We start from the raw sequence: 13,397 nt of genomic DNA on the forward strand, positions 1-13,397 counted from the left end.
CAAATGTCAAGCCTTGTTATACACTGACTTGCCTATTCTTCTTAACTCTTCAGCATTCAGATTACTCTGACAAATGTAATGTTTATTTATTCAGACTATTTTGAATTAATCATGTATTATCCCATATATTTGAGAGTTTGATGATGATATTGTTTATTTTTGAAATGACACTGTAAGATAGGTGTGAGAGGCTGGATCTGGTCTGTTTGAACATAAAACAAGTAGAATGTATGGACCAGATATGGCCGTTTTTTAATGCTAAAGAGTTAAGGCAACGTGTTTGTGGAACACAATTAGGCTTCACACACACATACATTTACATTTACATATACATAGATAAACACATACATACTTACATAATACATACATATTTACATAGACCATAAAAATTACAGAATACTAAACAGAGAATACTTAATTTCTTAACTCAACTTCTGTTTCAAGAAGTTCAGAATCATGTAACATAAAATAAGTAGAATGTATGGACCAGATATGGCTGTTTTTTTAATGCTAAAGAGTTAAGGCAACATGTGTTTGTGGAATTGTCAGTCACCTCCATGCACATGCAGTGTGTGATTAGTTCTGTCATTCGTACAACTAGTACAACTAGAATACTTGTCATCGAAACAAACAAAGGATCCATTTATAGTTTTACACGTAATTCTGTGTAGATATGTATGCACACAGACGTGTGTGTGTGTGTGTTGTCTTTTACTGATTTGTCTTTGGAATTTAGTCAGTCAAAAATCAACTCATCCTCTCAGTGCTTGCATAACTTAGCCAAACCACTAAGTTATAGGTACACAAGCAAACCAGCTCAGGCTGTCAAGTACTGACAGAGAAACACAAAGACACACACACGCACGCACGCACACACACACACACACATTACAACAAAGTTTTATACTTTCCGTCTACCAAATCCACTCACAATGTCTGGGGTCTTTAGTTGAAGGCACTTGCCCAAGGTACCACATAGTGGGATTGAACCCAAAAGCATGTGGTTGCAAAACAAACTTCTTAATCATACAGCCACGTACACACACACACACACGTGTGTATGTACATAGTCATTAAGAATGTGTTAAGAACATCATGATATAACGGCTGCTTTTATCTTGTGTATCATATTATGTATGCCAGAAGTTCTATTTCAATATCAAAAGCAAATTAAAATCAAAAGTTCTTATGCTTCTCTTCTTTGTCCCAAACAAGGAAAGCCACAGCTGTTGACACTAACTTCATCCTGCCCTACCAAGCACTTCTCAATACCCTCTTTCCTCTTGTTCTTCCGGACTGCTAAGAGATCTATGTCGCTGCTATGTTATAATGACGTTGACAGATCATGTTGCTGAAAAGGTGTTAATTTCAAAGGCAAAATTGATGAAAAAAATATAAGAAAACTTCTCCAACATCATCAATGTATAATTCACTTCAAATATTCTTGTGTGTAATCAAAACACACACGCGTGCATGCTCTCTCTCACACACACATGCACACACAAACTCTTGAAATCAAAATAATGTTTGTTGTATACATTGATAAGGTGGCATACTGCAAGCTTTAGTCCCTAACTTTTTTTAAATTCTGTTCGAAAGAAAGTTGGTTCAATGAATGACTCCTGGGAAATGAATGAACATCATCCAATCTTTTCCCCTTTTTCTATGATTTGTGTGACCCTGTACTTGAGCCTGAAGTTATCATTGAGTAAATATTATTATTATTATCATCATCATCATCATCATCATCATCATCATCATTATTATTATTGAACTTTGCGTTCCATCCTTTCGGGGTCAATAAAAAAGTTGAACATTGGGGTCAATTTAATCAAATAGTCACCGCCCCCAAAATTTCAAGCCTTGTGCCTATAGTAGAAAGGATTATTATTATTATTGAGTGAGAGAGCAGTTCATGCCATCAAAGTGACACTGGGGTAAAATATACGAAGCCCAATATACCCATCATGACTACCCGTCTGATAAGGGTACACCAGGCACATGCATCACAACCATATGTGCGCGACATGGTGATCTCATAACAAGATAAACAGCGCATGACCTTGCGGGTGGGGCCCAGTTAGAATTTTCTTCTGGTTGGGTAACCCATCCCGCTCAAAAGGTCCCTGAATAAAGGTTGCTTAAGGATGTTGAAAGAACCACCCATGTTTCCAGTATTATTATATTATTATTATTATTATTATTATTATTAATTGATAAATTATTAGAATATTGGAGAAAATTTTTTGTGTTATTTACTCTGGCCCTTTATATTCTGACTTCAAATCCTGTGCCAAAGTCAGCTGGCAGAATCGTTAGCACACTGGGCAAAATGCCTATTGGCATTGTGTCTGTCGCTACGTTCTGAGTTCAAATCACGCCGAAGTCAACTTTGCCTTTCATCCTTTTGGAGTCAATAAATTAAGTACCAGTTAGGGATTGATGTTATCACATGGCCCTCTTCCCACAAAATATCAGTAGAAATAATCATCATCATCATCATCATTATTATTATTATTATTATTATTATTATTATGGTACAATCTGGCAGAATTGTTAGCAGCATTTCACTTATCTTTATGTAGTGAGTTCAAATTCCTTCCAGTGTCTACAAAATAAGTACCAGTTGAACACTGGGGGTTGATGTATCTGATTTATCCTCTCCCTTGAAATTGCTGGCCTTGTGCCAAAATTTGAAATATCATTATTATCATTAATGTTATTGTTATTATTATTATTATTATTATTATTATTATTATTATCATTATTATCATTATTATTGAGTGAGAGAGCAGTGCATGTCATCAAAGTGACACTGGGGTAAAATATGCGAAGCCCAGTATACCCATCATGACTACCTGTCTGATAAGGGTACACCAGGCACATGCATCACAACCATATGTGCGCGACATGGTGATCTCATAACAAGATAAACAGCACATGACCTTGCGGGTGGGGCCCAGTTAGAATTTTCTTCTGGTTGGGTAACCCATCCCGCTCAAAAGGTCCCTGATTAAGGGTTGCTTAAGGATGTTGAACGAACCACCCATGTTTCCAAAGATGAATTATCCAAACATCTAAGAATTCCTTTTGACACATGGCTATGATGCTCCCCCCACTACTTCTGCTCATGATCAGAGATGCACATATCGTCAGCCACTGAGGGACATGCTCAACTGGTTACGGTCAAACAACTGACAAGTAAATCTGTGGTACTGAGCAGAATATTTGCTGTAGCCCATCTTTTATACCAAGGCAAAAACAATGTACATGATAACACTTCCAATCAGTTAAGATCAGAAGCCATGAGAGCCGCTGTTTGGTACTGCATTAGGGCATTCATTTATTATTATTATTATTATTTATTATTATTATTATTATTATTATTATGGTTGTGGATTAGTGGAATCCTTAGGGCATCAGAAAATAATACTTCACAGTATTTTGTTCTAGGTCTTTACATTTTGAATTCAATTCCAGCCAAGGATCAATGAAATGGAAGACCAGTCAAATACTAAGATCAATAGTATTGACTCAATCTCCTCTACACAAAACAGCTAATGTTGCACCTAACTTAGAATCAGTGATTATTTTATTATTTTAACTTTCTGCAGCGACCCTAGTTAAAGAGCTCCATCACTGATTATATCATTTAAGTGTTAATTAACAACTGAATGCTTTGCTCTATAAATTACACAGTTCCATAAATAGTATGATCGTTAATATTTCATCATGTATCACCACTAATGTTCACGTATGGATACTCTCTTTTACTCTTTTACTTGTTTCAGTCATTTGACTGCTGCCATGCTGGAGCACCGCCTTTTTTAGTCGAGCAAATCGACCCCGGGACTTATTCTTTGTAAACCCAGTACTTATTCTATCGGTCTCTTTTTGCCAAACCGCTAAGTGACGGGGATGTAAACACGCCAGCATCGGTTGTCAACCAATGCTAGGGAGACAAACACAGACACACAAACGCATACACACACACACGCACATATATATATATATATATATATATATACATATATACGACAGGCTTCTTTCAGTTTCCGTCTACCAAATCCACTCACAAGGCATTGGTCGGCCCGGGGCTATAGCAGAAAGACACTTGCCCAAGATGCCACGCGGTGGGACTGAACCCGGAACCATGTGGTTGGTAAGCAAGCTACTTACCACACAGCCCACTCCTGAATATGTTTGTGCATTTATTGAAATTGTGCAACAGATTAGGCAACAACTGTTTGTGTCACATGTTTAGTTGCTCACTGCGTAAATAACATGATTATTTCTGCATCTTCTAAAAACCACACAGTTTTGTTTTTTTTACTCTGTGTGCATGTGTGTTCACTCTATGGCTTATTTGGTTGTTTATACAGCTGCATAATTTATCATGCATGAATTCAATTAAAATACAAAAAAATGGCTAAATGATATTATTAATTGTGCAGTCACATAAATTATACAATGTTATTCCTTGCATTAAGCAATGAGTAGCATCGTATAGATCAGTGCTTTTCAAACTTTTTGCTGGAATGGAACCCCAAGGAAACATTCCACTGGCTCGAGGATCCCCTATGCAATAATTTAATAGTCTTATGCACACATATCTGCACAGGAGAATTAAAAATTACTGCCGATTTTAGCAGTTTTGTAACTTCTTGCGGAACCCCTGCACTGTACTGGCAGAACGCTAAGGTTCCGTGGAACCCTGGTTGAAAACCACTGGTATAGATTATATCTTACGGTTTCATTGTAACTTTTTTTTTTGTCATTGTCAACATCATCATCATTATCATCATCATAGACTAATTGTATTGTCCAAATTGCAGCATAATGATTATACTTCGGCTCATTGGTTGCACTGGCAGTTTTGAACTGGAGGGTTAGAACTAAGGAACAATGGTTTGCTTTTGTGTCTCCTTCCCTGACCCGTAACTCTATGATCAGAGACTGACTTTGTGTCTGTGTATGTGCGTGTGTGTGTATGTGTGTGTGTGCACATGTATGGGAAAGTTCAAATATATATATATATATATATATATTTGCATGTGTATATAAAGATACATGCATACACACACATATATATATGTACACATACATATATATACATATATATTTGTGTGTGTGCTTGTGGATGCGAGTGTATTCATGTACATATATATAAATATATACATACATACACACACACACACACATATATATATATATATATATATAAATATACATATATATGTGTGTATATATATATATATATATATATATATAGATAGATAGATAGATATATACATATAGATATATATATGTCACCTAATTAACTGTCACATACTGATCTATAATTTGTATATGCATTATTATATTGCATCATTAGTCATATATGTATGTGCATCATTTCAGTTGTGACTGTATATCAGGAAGTAAAACTTACTATCTGCAGTCGTATGTGTGTATTGTTAGATCATTAGTAACTGTATATGTATTCTACAATATTACTAGGAACTGTATATGTGTAATATCATGTCATTATATACTGTAAGTGAACACTGTTGCTACACTACCAGCTGTGTATTGTGTCATTATAACACTCATTGGTTGCATATATGTGTATCATAATATTAATGATTGTATGTGTGCAACATTGTAGTGGTAGAAGCTGCATATGTACATCCTTTCTCTGTTAGTGACTTTCTGTCATAGCATGAATAACTGTGTATACAATTTGGAGGAGGAGACCCCCTTCGGTCATGAATGACCATGGGATTGCACCTAGAAAGTTACCCTCCGAGGCATAAGTCCGGGCAAGGTTGTTCATGGAAGACCAGCAGTCGCCCATGCATACCAGCCTTCCCTCTCCACACCACCGGAATCATGTGGTTGGTAAGCAAGCTACTTACCACACAGCCACTCATATATATACATATATATATATATAATATATATTGAGACCCCCTTCGGTCATGACTGACCGTTGGATTGCACCTAGAAAGTTACCCTCTGAGGCATAAGTCCGGGCAAGGTTGTTTCTGGAAGACCAGCAGTCGCCCATGCATATTGGCCTCCCCTCTCCACGCCACCAGTGTTATCCAAGGGAAAGACAAAGGGGCCGATACAGCTTGGCACCTGTGACGTCACAACTCATTTCTACAGCTGAGTGAACTGGAGCAACGTGAAATAAAGTGTCTTGCTCGAGAACACAACACGCAGCCCAGTCCGGGATTCGAACTCACAACCTCACGATCATAAACTCGATGCTCTAACCACTGAGCCATGCGCCTTCACGTGTATACAATACTATAATGATGTCTTAGTATTAGCGCGGGTATGGCTGTGTGGTTAGGGAGCTTGCTTTCTAGCTACATGGTTTCGGGTTCAGTCCCACTGCGTGGCACTTTGGGCAAGTGTCTTCTGCTATAGCCCCGAGTCGACCGAAACTTTGTGATTGAATTCGGTAGGTGGAAGTTACAGCCGTGTGTGTATGTGTGCGTATAGCTGCTCAGTGCCTCTCCGAAAGAGAGAGAGTGCCTCTACGTGTGTATCATAATGTCACTAGTGATTGTACATGAGTATCACTATGTCACTGGTGACTGTATATGCATTATTACAGTACTGGTGACTGCATGCGTGTATCATGATGTCACTAGACGTGTATGCATTATTACAAAATCCTGGTGGCTGTGCATCATCATCATCATCATCATCATTTAGCGTCCGTTTTCCATGCTAGCATGGGTTGGACGGTTCAACTGGGGTCTGGGGAGCCCGAAGGCTGCACCAGGCCAGTCAGATCTGGCAGTGTTTCTACAGCTGGATGCCCTTCCTAACGCCAACCACTCTGAGAGTGTAGTGGGTGATTTTATGTGCCACCGACACAGGTGCCAGACGAGGCTGGCGAACGGCCACGCTCGGATGGTGTTTTTATGTGCCACCGACACAGGTGCCAGACGAGGCTGGCAGACGGCCACGCTCGGATGGTGTTTTTATGTGCCACCGACACAGGTGCCAGATGAGGCTGGCGGACGGCCACGATCGGATGGTGTTTGTTACGTCCCCAAAGCACGGAGGCCAGTCGATGCGGTACTGGCTACGGCCACGTTCGGATGATTATCTTGTGTGCCACCGGCACTGGTACCACAAAGATACAAATTCCATTGATGTTCATTTATTTTGATTTGTTTTGATTTGATTTTCACTTGCCTCAACAGGTCTTCACAAGTGTCACAAGAAGGAAGATTATGGCCTGACTAGTCTTGCCGGGTCTTCGGATGGTGTTTTTATGTGCCACCGACACAGGTGCCAGATGAGGCTGGCGAACGGCCACGATCGGATGGTGTTTGTTACGTGCCCACAGCACGGAGGCCAGTCGATGCGGTACTGGCTACGGCCACGTTCGGATGGTTTTCTTGTGTGCCACCGGCACTGGTACCACAAAGATACAAAGTGTATCATAATGTCACTAGTGGCTTTATATGCATTATTACAATACTTTTGACCATATATGCATTATTCCAGCTCTAGTGGCTCTATATGTGTATTGTTATGTCACTAGTGACTGTATATGTGTATAATTATGTCATTGGTAGCCAGATATGCATTATTACATCACTAGTGACTTTATATGCATTATTACATCACTAGTAGCTACTTATTAAGTATTTCAGTACTGGTGGCTCTAAGTGTGTATCACTACAAGGTACATTCCAGAATGTCTGAAACTTTTTCAGAAGAGACATTTGTTAATTTCAGAGAAGTACAAAGCTCTAATCAAATTCAAATTAGGGTTCTGTGTGGAGGCACATGGCCTAGTGGTTAGAGCAGCAGACTCGTGGTCGAAGGATTGCGGGTTCGAATCTCAGACCGGGCGATGTGTGTGTTTATGAGCGAAACACCTAAGTTCCACGCGGCTCCAGCAAAAGGTAGTGGCAAAACTTCTGCTGACTCTTTTGCCACAACTTTCTCTCACTCTTTTCCTCCTGCATCTTGCAGCTCACCTGTAACGGACCGGCATCCCGTCCAGGTGGGGAACCTATACGCCAAGAAACCGGAAAACCGGCCCTTATGAGCCAGGGATGGCTTGAGAAGGAAAAAAAAAAATTTAGGATTCCCTGATTTCAACACATTTGTTGTAGGATTTCAGCCACTTCACGAACACACCATGTTGGTTCTCCAAAGTGAAGGTGTTCAGCCTCCAACTTCTCAATGTCTTCAAAGCAATTGCCCTTGGGGTTCTCATTCAACTCAGGGGAACAACCAAAAGTCACATGGAGCAAGGTCTGGACTGTAGGGAGGGTGAGGGGTAGTTCTGATGCTCATCTCTGTCAATTAGTTGGTTACCAGGATGGAATTGTAACAAGCAGTGTTTAGCAGAGTACGATGTTGGCATGTCAGTTCATTTGATCCATAATAATGATAAATTAAAATTACTATAATCTGGGACATTTATAACTGCCTCTCTTAAAAAAGTCTCAAAACTCCTGGAATGTACCTCATATGTCACTGGTGACTGTATATGTGTTTAATTATGTCATTAGTAACCATATATGCATTATTACAACATTAGTGACTTTATATGCATTATGACATCACTAGTAGCTCCATATGCAGTATTTCAGTATTGGTGGCTCTGTGTGTAACATAACACTAGTAGCTGTTAATGCATTATTGTAATACTAACAGATAAAAATATGTATCATTATAGCTAGCACTAGCAATTGCATATAATCGTTAATCGTTATAATGTAGGGCACTTCATCATTTCTTTTTTTTTTTTTCTCAACCCCTAACATTCATAGTAAGCCTCCAATCCCTTCACTGTAAATTTTTTTTTTAAATCACAAAAGTATGTTCACTAGACGGTATATAATTAAGGCGGCGACCTGGCAGAAACGTTAGCATGCCGGGCGAAATGCTTAGCGGTATTTCGTCTGCGTTACGTTGTGAGTTCAAATTCCGCCGAGGTCGACTTTGCCTTTCATCCTTTCGGGGTTGATAAATTAAGTACCAGTTACGCACTGGGGTCGATGTAATCGACATAATACCTATGTCTGTCCTTGTTTGTCCCCTCTGTGTTTAGCCCCTTGTGGGTAATAAAGAAATGGGTATATAATTGTTCTGACTAATTATAGCTATGCTCAAGTTATATATTTAAGAAATTTAAATTCTAATTTAAGTTAATCCAAATTGCAAAGGAAAATTATTTTGGGCCACTATTCTAACCTCCTTATTTCCACATAATCCCACCTGGGCAGATGGCTATATATATATGTGTGTGTGTGGATGGGTGTTTATATGTATGTATGCTTGGTGATACAAACAGGAAAATAGAAATCAAAACATGAATATATATATATATATATATATATATATATATATATATTCATGTTTTGATTTCTATATATACCACCATCATATATATATATATATATATTTAATTGGTGGAAATTACTCAGTGTCTTCAGGGCTGAAAGCTTCATACATTTATCAAATCCATTTGTTAAATGCCAATAAAATAAAAACTCTTGATCCTTGAGTCAATCTGTAACTTCTGCCAATTAAATAAAATGAGTGTGTGTGTATGTATGTATGTATATATGTATATATATATGTCCCCCACCACCACCCCATTAAATCTGCCTAAATGTATAAATGCCAAGACTTATTTTGACAGCAAGCTTCCTGATGATTTCTTTTGAATGAAACAGTCCTAGTTCTGTAGAAGCTCCTTCTACAAAATAAATATATATATATAAATTAAATTAGAGATAAAACCACTATTAGGCAAATCAAACAGTGAAAAACACAAACCAAAACATAGAAATAAAAATAATTAATATAATATACAAAATATATAAAATACAAAATTTAAATTATTTAAATTTAAAGTTAAAAATTTAAAATTATTAATTTATTTTTATTAATTTATTATATATATTTATTTTTATTTTTTATTAATTTATTATATATATTTAAAAAAAAAAATATATATAACTATCAAAAAGTATTAAAAGTTTAATATAAGATAAAAAGTATATATATATGTATAAATGGTAAAACTACACAAGTGGCTCAAGAGCTTAAAGTTTCTGCAAGGTACTTACAAAATCTTATGTATTAAGTTCTAGTTTCCGCATTTGTACCTGCATGGGACTTTTGTGTGTGTGTGTGTGTGTGTATGTGTGTGTGTGTGTGTGCATGCATTATGACTTGTGTACGTATATGCAAATTATCAGTTTACATCAAAATCATAACTGCTGATTTAAAAACACCATAACTGAGACAGCGAGGAATTTGGCTTCGAACAAAAATATACATAAATCAACACTATCCTGAGAAGCAGGAGAAATATTTTAAACTGTGAAAGATGGATAACAAAAGCAAAAAAAAAAAATAATTAAACAATCAAACTTTAATCTGTTTGTCTTAGAAAATTTCTAAAAGGTTTTCTGTCTTTAGCAAATTTTTTTTTTTTAACTTTATCTTTTTCCTCCTAAGTTGATTGGTTTGTATCATTTTGTTTCTCATAAGAAAATTTTTATTTTGTTAATTAATTAATTTATTTTTTTGTTTATTTTAAAAAAATAAAAAGTTCTACCTGCACTCTCTCCCTTCCCTTTGTGAAAAACACAAAAGCAAACAAAAAAGTATTATTGAAGATGTAAAAAATATATAATAAAATAAATTAAAATCTATAATTAATGATTTGATTTTAATCATTAAATTAGATATGTAACAAATTTGCTTTCTCTTTTGCTTTTTTTTTTGTGAGTGGTGTTGTTGTTTACTTTAGGTCTGCCCTAATTGAGATGATTTGTGATCAGACACTTCCAGTTGTGGCCATCCAGTTTCAGTGTTGGGTTTTAGGTGATAGATTTAATCCAACACTCAGTCCTTAGGTACTTTTAGCTCAGCATTCAGGACTGTCCCAGAGTCCTTGAGAAAAAAAACAAAAAAACAAAGCTTCACAAGTATTGCCCTTCTTCTTCTAAGCTGTTATAAGCAAAAATTTAAAAAATATTAAAAAAAAAAACCCCACATCCAATGTGCTTCCTTTTTCAAGATGATAATGTCTGATTTTGGAGATTTGGTTGCTATTTCTAACATGTTCGGTGACCAGATAGAGGTTCCCTCATTGGGCCATCTGCAGCTGTTGTTTAGTTCCAGATCATCTTTAAGTGAGCAAACCTAAGACCAAAGACATTCCATCCATGATCACCTCCTTTTCAAATAATATGTATTTTTGACTACACTATTCAATATGTGCTTATTTTTCAAGAGAGTGAAATATAATTTGAAGATATGGCTGCTATTTCTAGCAGATAAAACAACTGTGTTAAAGGTATCTATGTTGAGCTTATGTATTGCATTTCTTGAAATTTTCACTTCCACACCTTATGGTTTTGGGTTCAGTTTCACTGCATGACACCACGGGCAAATGTTTTCTTCTAGCCTCAGGCTGACCGAAGCCTTATGAGTGGATTTGGTAGACGGAAACTGGGAGAAGCCCATCATGTGTATGTTTGTACAATTACAGTGTGGAAGATATCAACCATTCAAAAACACATAAATACTGTTAACTTGAACATTTACTATTTGATGCCAAAGTTTTCATTGCATCGTTTGTGATCTAGTCAGTTAATGCAGTTCCACTGCATCTGGTTTGTGGTGAAGTTGGTCAGTTAACTTGTAACTGACCAACTCTGAGCAGCCAATGACTGATCTGTATTGATAAAAAGTTTTATAACGGCACGTAAAAAGCATCATCCAATCGTGTCCGTTTGCCAGCCTCGTCTGGCACCTGTGCAGGTGACATGTAAAAAGCACCCACTACACTCACGGAGTGGTTGGCGTTAGGAAGGGCATCCTGCCATAGAAACACTGCCATATCAGACTGGGCCTGGTGCAGCCTTCTGGCTTCCCAGACCTCAGTTGAACCATCCAACCCATGCTAGCATGGAAAACGGACGTTAAACGATGATGATGACATATACAGTATGTGTGTGTGTGTGTGTATATATATATATAAGTAAATAAATGGAGTTGAACACAGATGCTATTCAAATTCTTTTACTTTCGACATGTTTCGAAGACAACATTGCTTTTATTCCAAAGGAATAAATGGTGTAAAATGCAATCTTCTCATCAGGAAAGAAAGAGAACCTGTTATAATGTATTGTTGTTGAGATAGGTTCTCTTTCTTTCCTGATGAGAAGATTGCATTATTTTACACCATTTATTCCTTTGGAATAAAACCAATGTTGTCTTCGAAACATATGTCGAAAGTAAAAGAATTCGAATAGCATCTGCGTTCAACTCCATTTATTTACTTATACTATACAAATTACTGCACATTAACCCTGAGTTTCTACCTTTGAATAGGTCGCTACATCCTTGTTACTTCCGTGAATTTTGCTACCATGGTAACTGTTCATTGAATTTTCCATGTTAACAGTAAACAAAGGATAATTCATTCATCTATTTATATATATATATATATATATATATATATATATAATATATATATATATATGTAGAAGGTTGAAAAGGAACACACGAGTTGATATATTTGGAAAAAGAAGTCAAGATAGAAAATGCTAAAATGATTTTATAAAAAATATATCAGGCGCAGGAGTGGCTGTGTGGTAAGTAGCTTGCTAACCAACCACATGGTTCCGGGTTCAGTCCCACTGCGGGGCATCTTGGGCAAGTGTCTTCTGCTATAGCCCTGGGCCGACCAATGCCTTGTGAGTGGATTTGGTAGACGGAAACTGAAAGAAGCCCGTCGTATATATATATATATATATATGTATGTGTGTTTGTGTGTCTGTGTTTGTCCCCCTAGCATTGCTTAACAACCGATGCTGGTGTGTTTATGTCCCCGTTACTTAGCGGTTCGGCAAAAGAGACCGATAGAATAAGTACTGGGCTTACAAAAAGAATAAGTCCCGGGGTCAAGTTGCTCGACTAAAGGCGGTGCTCCAGCATGGCCGCAGTCAAATGACTGAAACAAGTAAAAGAGAGAAAGAGAGACAGAAACAAGGAAAATTCCACTTATATTTGAACACTATGCATATATTCTTTAAAAAAGAACTTTTCTTTTAATGTTTCCAAAATTTAATTGTTTTCCATACTTACAGTTGAAAAAGTCTCAATGACTGAAACCGGTACTGAAATGTTTTTTATAAAATTATATACATACACCAACAAGAAGAGTTCATTCATAAAATATTTAGATATAATCCTCTTACAGCTTCAGTAATAATAATATCGATTACATAAGGCAAAAAAATATCCTTATCAGTAGATCACATCACCAACTCATCAGAGATTGCATATACACATATGTATGTATATACCTACACACGTGTGTGTGTGTGTCTGAACACGTGCACGCTCACACA

The sequence above is a fragment of the Octopus sinensis genome, linkage group LG18 (assembly GCF_006345805.1).
Source record: "Octopus sinensis linkage group LG18, ASM634580v1, whole genome shotgun sequence".
NCBI classification, from domain to species: domain Eukaryota; kingdom Metazoa; phylum Mollusca; class Cephalopoda; order Octopoda; family Octopodidae; genus Octopus; species Octopus sinensis.